The sequence below is a fragment of the Ambystoma mexicanum genome, chromosome 13 (assembly GCF_040938575.1).
Source record: "Ambystoma mexicanum isolate Mex_15411 chromosome 13, UKY_AmexF1_1, whole genome shotgun sequence".
NCBI lineage: Eukaryota > Metazoa > Chordata > Amphibia > Caudata > Ambystomatidae > Ambystoma > Ambystoma mexicanum.
In genome coordinates, this window is record NC_090938.1 from 241,444,172 (window position 1) to 241,450,215 (window position 6,044).

At 47.6% G+C, this 6,044-nt stretch overlaps 1 protein-coding gene across 3 annotated transcripts in view; it reads right to left on the reverse strand.

Moving 5' to 3' along the window:
* The window catches only part of LOC138521139 (putative uncharacterized protein DDB_G0271982), a 38,229-nt gene that overhangs the window by 31,768 nt on the left and 417 nt on the right, over window positions 1-6,044 (reverse strand). Inside the window, exon 1 of one of the 3 annotated variants that reach the window (XM_069633714.1) lies at window positions 5,238-5,288. The exons of the other annotated variants lie outside the window; for them this stretch is intronic. The gene's annotated coding sequence lies outside the window, so the exon portion shown is untranslated. Of the gene's footprint in view, window positions 1-5,237; window positions 5,289-6,044 lie in introns of those variants that run through there. 3 annotated transcript variants of the gene reach the window in all.

The following is a 6,044-nucleotide window of genomic DNA, read 5'->3' on the forward strand; positions in this document are numbered from 1 at the left end:
CAACAGTGGGTTAGTTCTTTGCCGTCATAGCCCCCCTGCAGACTGTTGGGGTATTTATAGGCTTTGCAAGAGGCAGCCTTGAACCCAATATACTCATTTGGCTCCACCTGACTTGTTTGGGTCAGGACACACCCTTTCTGTGACATCACTTGCGGCCGTGTCCAATGCTGCGTCTTTAAACTGTCCTCCCTCCTTCATGCAGACAATCTAAACTATGGCACGTGTGCACAGACTACAAGTTGAGCCCTTGAGGGACCGCCATGCAGAAAACACATGTAGCTTGAAGCCAAAAACTGCAAACATAGCAACAAGAAAACTTGGGCTCCAAGCCCAGCTTCTCCCCTTTGACTAATGTGTAATCCTGCGCAGGTCACTCTACCTAATGGATCCTGTTTTCTTTGAACATTAAAATTGGGATCACCAAGAAGTGAGTCTATGAAAAAGCCACCACCATGTAAAAGGGCCAAACCATACATGCGCTCATTGACTAGTCTGACTGCATATGCAATTCAAATAGTAATGCTCCTGTGTTGCCACATTGGGCTGAATCGTCCCATAGCTCATCCGACCCTTCATGGTCTATCACCATTTCTACTGGACAAGGGGGCAAGCCTGGCACATGGCCCTTGACTGAGTGCGGCTCTGCTCCATATGAGGATGGATTGCCTACAGCCAATGCTCTAGAAATCCATCCCCACTTCCAGCCTCTCTTTCTTTGCTTATATTAGCTAGTGATGCTGAAACGTTATGCTGTGTGAAAAAGAGTTCATGGCCAGCCTAGTGTGACCAGTTGACACCGTGAAACCAGGACACCCCTGCTCTTGTCCTGTACTTTCCTGTAAAACACGACTGAATTCTTGTAATCTTTATTTTCAATTGAGCACATTTGGCTTCAAAACCTGATATCAATCATTACTATCAGAAAATCTCAGGACTGGAACAGCGGTGTCACCTGGTCCCCATAATGGACCCCAACCCACTTTCCCCAAAGACACAAAACTCAAAATATGCTATCACGATCAATGTCTAATAATGCAAGGGCACATAAAAAGGGAGCTATCACCTTTTAGGGGATTTGGGCCGGGGGCGGGCATTGCACGTCTAGCAAAGGATGATGTGCAATGCAGCACAGGCGTGATTTCTGCTAGCACGGCCCCATCTCCCAGACCAGAAACAAGCATTGGCAAAGCCAATCGGTCTGGCGCTTACTACTCTTCTTTGCATTTTCTATTGATAGGCACCAGGGTGCAAGGAGGAGAGTGCAACGTTTCAAAGGAGAATGAAATAAGGGGTGCAGGTGTGTAAGAGAATGAGAAGGGGGATAGCGGTAGGGGGGAATCCATTGATAGAGGTTGTCATTGATGATGAGCAAGAGGAAATGTAAGTGAGGAAGAGTGAGAGGGTAAGAAATAACGCAAGGGTGTGAAAGGAAGGATGAGAGGGAGGGGCGGTTAGGGTGGGTGGGGAAATAGAGGGAGTAGAATGGGCAAAAGAGAGGCCAGGGTGGGTGGGGCTAGATAGAGTGGGAAAGAGGGTGCGTGTGAGTGGGGGTAAAGATAGACAGGGGTAGGAGGAATGGGGTTAGAGAGAGAGAGGGTAGGATGAGTGAGGGTAGAGAGAGTGGGGCTAGGATGGGTGGGGGTAGAGAGAGTTGGGGTAGGGTGGTGGGGGATAAAAAGAATGGAGGTAGGGCAGGTGGGAGTTGGGGTATTCCTCATTGGGTAGTATGGCAGAGAAGTTTGGAAAAATAAACGTTAGTGAGTTGGTATTTCCATGCTGTAGCATTGCCAACTGCTATGCCAACCCGATATTCTCAGTACAGAACCTCCCCTTCCCGCTCTGTCTTCTGTAACAATGGTTTTGAGAATTTTGTGGCGCAAGCGTCACAAAAATTTGCAAAAATCAAATCTGTACACCAAGGACAAGGGACATTTGCTTAATTAGAGTAAAGACAAGATCGTGATCACTTGAAGTAAAGGTCATGACCTCTCAGGTGGGGGCCAAGTTAGAGAGAATAAGGAATGCACTTTAGTTACAGTGCATAGCGTATCAGAAAATCAACTCGACCTACCCAGTGTGTTAAGTATGTGGGTAGGGGTAGATGGAGTGTGGTTGGTTGGTGGCTGGTGGTAGAGTGAGTGGATGGTGGTAGAGAGACTTGGGTGGGTGGGTGCTAGAGAGAGGGTATGAAAGGTAGGTTGGGCCCTCCCCTATTCTCTCCAGCATCCCCTACTTATAATGTCCAACGCCAATGCCTATCCTGCTCGGCATCGCTAGTTATCCTGTGCCCCTATGCATGCAACCCCTGCCTATCGTGCCTTGTACTCCTACTTATGACGTTCGGCATCATCACATAACACGACAATGTCCTTACCAATCCTGCTGACCATCCATACCTACCATAACTACCACCAATTATGTATCTACACCAGCACTTCCAAGCTATCTTGTTTAGTACCGAGAACGAATGAAACGGATGAAGCGGATGAAACGGATGAAGCAGATGGAACGAACGAATGAAGTGGATGGCACGGATGAAGTACATGGATGAAATACCTACGCATCCAGCACACCTGTCAATCTTGTCCGCAACCTATTTGAGGGCTTTAAGTGGGTATGGGCTACTCAGAGCGGAGCAATAGAAGTCTCCCAAAACTGCTTCTGAGAGGGGACTGTGCCGGGGATCCCCTGGATCCCCAGCAGTAGGGAGCTGAATCGATTGCTCCTGTGCGCACAGGACATTTCCTTGAATTGATTGCTCCCGTGCACACAGGGTGCTTCCTTGAGTGTGAGCAGGTGTCTTGGCTTTTTGGCTGCAGCTGTGATGAAAAAGCTGCTTGCTTCGGGGTTGTGGGGGGGGGGGCGATTCTGTATTTAAGAAACAAAGGAGATGCAGGCATGCAAAAGGAATGATAGCAATGCCCCCGCCTCTCCAGCTGACCACAGAAGTAGGGAAGAGGACCATAAATGTTTGACTAAATTGATGAGTCAGCAGGTTGCGAAGTTTCCTTGGATTTTGTTTTTTTGTTCCTAGGGGATCTTTATGTTTAGCTGCTTCGTGCATTTAAGACTTGTCATATAGTGGCACGACAAAAATGTCAATATTAAAGTTTATTACCAACTTGGAAGTAATGTTGCTGTGTTTCTGTGGAATTACACCAAACGGTTACCTTTAATGCAACACATTTGCAGGAATTAACAGTGGGATAACGCTGGCGTAATGCCCCATTTTTGGAGGACTCGATGGGGAATTTTGCAGATGTACCGCGAGCGGTGATTTCACTGTGGTAAATCCACCGACGTCTGCGTTTAAATGGATTATTCATCTCCTGTATCTTGCTGGGGGTAAATCCAACACTTCAAGCGCAAACTTAGAATTCGGCAGTGCAGTAAATGTGGCAGTCACTTTTTTAGCGCGTCACTGAACGTGTTATGAGACCGAATCTTTTGTTATGTTCACATTGAAGCATGCAGAGGCAGTGCGGTACAGAAGTCAGACTGAGAGTTGAAATGGAAAGGCAGGGGTAGCGGAAGTGACATCACACGACCCTTGACCTCTGATGACATCACAGGAAGTGATGTCATTTGACCCCAACCCAAAGTGTTATTTCGGGAGCGAAGGAACACGACTTTTCACCCCTTGACAAAACTTGTGATATACATTTCATACAAGAATGGATCGCCATATGTATCATTAAGATCAGTGTGTATAAGCCCATATCACCAAACTACTGTGAATGCACGCAGACGTCCATGGCCAAACGATAATGATATGTTACGCTTAGGCGCTTTATATAGAAAAAATATACATACAATATCACCCGAGCTGTGTTGGTACTCATTCATCGACCTCAGAAGGATGAAAAGCTGAGTTGAGTTGTTTAAGAGCAGACTAATTCAGTGACTCACCCCCTGAAGTGTGCCTGAAATAAACCTTTAATGAGTCTAGCAATTATTGTATAGAATTCCAGAAAGACACATTATTTGATATTCCTATTCTTTCTTATTTTGGGTCACTGCTGAAAGTGTTAGACTTAAGAGGCCTGAACAAAAGAGCCAGTCACTCCAGAAGCAAAGAGCACCATGGCGCTGGCCAGGACCATGCATACATTTTTTGTTTTTTAAATCATTTTTTTTAGGGGTAGCAAGGGAGACCACAGGGGTAGCAAGGTAGACCTCAGGGGTTGCAGTTGCGACCCCTGGTGACACCTAAATGACGTTCCTGGCAGAGGCCGTGAGGTATGGGGAAGGGAAAGATGTAATATTAATGCAATGATTACGGTATTTATCAGTGTGCATGATGCCCGCTCTATTATCAGTTTGCACGGTGACCGGAGTATTTATCAGTGTTCATGGTGCCTGGGGTATTTATCAGCGTGCATGGTGCCCAAGCTATCTTTCAGTGTTCATGGTGCCCGGGGTATTTATCAGTGTGCATGTTGCCTTGGGTATTTATGAGTGTGCATGTTGCCCAGGGTATTTATGTGTTCATGGTGCCCGGGGTATTTATCAGTGTGCATGGTGCCCGGGCTATCTTTCAGTGTTCATGGTACCCGGGGTATTTATGAGTGTGCACGGTGCCTAGGGTATTTATCAGGGTGGATGTTGCCCAGGGTATTTATCAGTGTGCATGTTACCTAGGGTATTTATCAGTGTGCATGGTGCCGAGGTCATTTATCAGTGTGTATGATGACTAGGGTATTTATCAGTGTGTAAGCTCGATCAACAGAGCACGTGTCCGTGCAGCGGGTCCGACGTGCACTTGGTCTCAGTGAAGGACATTGTGGAAATGTGGGGGGCAAAGGGGAGCACAGTACTCCAGTAGTGGTGTCGCTAGGGCAATGCTGGGGGTCGGGGGCTATAGCCCCGGGTCTTTTGGTTGTATCCCTGGATAGAAGCTCAGAGGCTACAATCAAAAGGTTAGCTAGCCCCCAGTCCCGACAGTCCCGACATTAGCGTAGCCCCGGATCATTCTAAGGCCTAGTGACACCACTGCCAGTGTGCACACTATCAATGAACCCTATACGCCTTTGACGCCAAGATAGTGTGTAAACAATCTTTGTGTCAGCATGTTATGCTATAGTATAAGAGCTGCTGAGGACAATTCAAATGTGGCTGCGCTGTGACTGTGCGGACAATGGTGAAAAAAGTTGAAGTACAACAACCAAAAAAGCACAGGACAGTCCTAGTTCCCACCAGCATTGTATGCACACAGATCGCACCTCAAAACAACCTACTTGAATACTAAGCTTCGCCAGACACGTATACAGGCCACCAGAGATCCACAGAAACTAACTCCACCCAGACACAAAGACAAACGCTATGACACAACAGCCACAACCAGGGCACTTCCTAGGCCACGCCCCAAATCAATGTTTGAGTAGCTTGTCAGAGAGCCCTCCTTGATTTCCCTTCCCACTGAAAGCCCTGCCCTATCCTGCGCATCTACCTATCCTGTCCTGCACCCTTGACTATCCTAGGCTCTCTACCAAACCTGTATCCCATCCCAGGGGTGCAACAAAACCTACATTTCAGGCAGGGCTAACCCCTTCAAATACTGGGAGAGGCGGTAACTTCAGAGACAGTGGGGGGGGGCAAACTTATCTGTGTGGGGGCATCTAACTGCTTTGCACTTTCTAATGAGACTATTCCATGCTACAAGCAGTTAACACTCTCCTGTGTGTCTGAAATCACCCACTTAAGGTCTGCTGTGAGAATGAGCAGTGTCCTGTCCTCTCTCTACCCTTCCAATCACTTTCCTGGCATGCAAGTACTAACCCCACATCACGGTTTGTATGCATATGAATGCAGGTGGTAGAATTGAAATGCTTTTCATTAGTAATTGCCAGGCCTTTGTTAGCAGCAAAGCACAGAGGCCGTTTAACATCTGTGTCCTGTTCTGTCCGGTCGAGTCAACATAGTCTAACATTTCAGAGGGGGCACCAGGGGGGCTGAAGCCCTGCCAGCTCAGTGTTGTCGCAGCACTATCCCACCCTCCACAATTCGAACGGGTGCCCGCAGCCTGCCCTTTCCTGGGTCCCCAT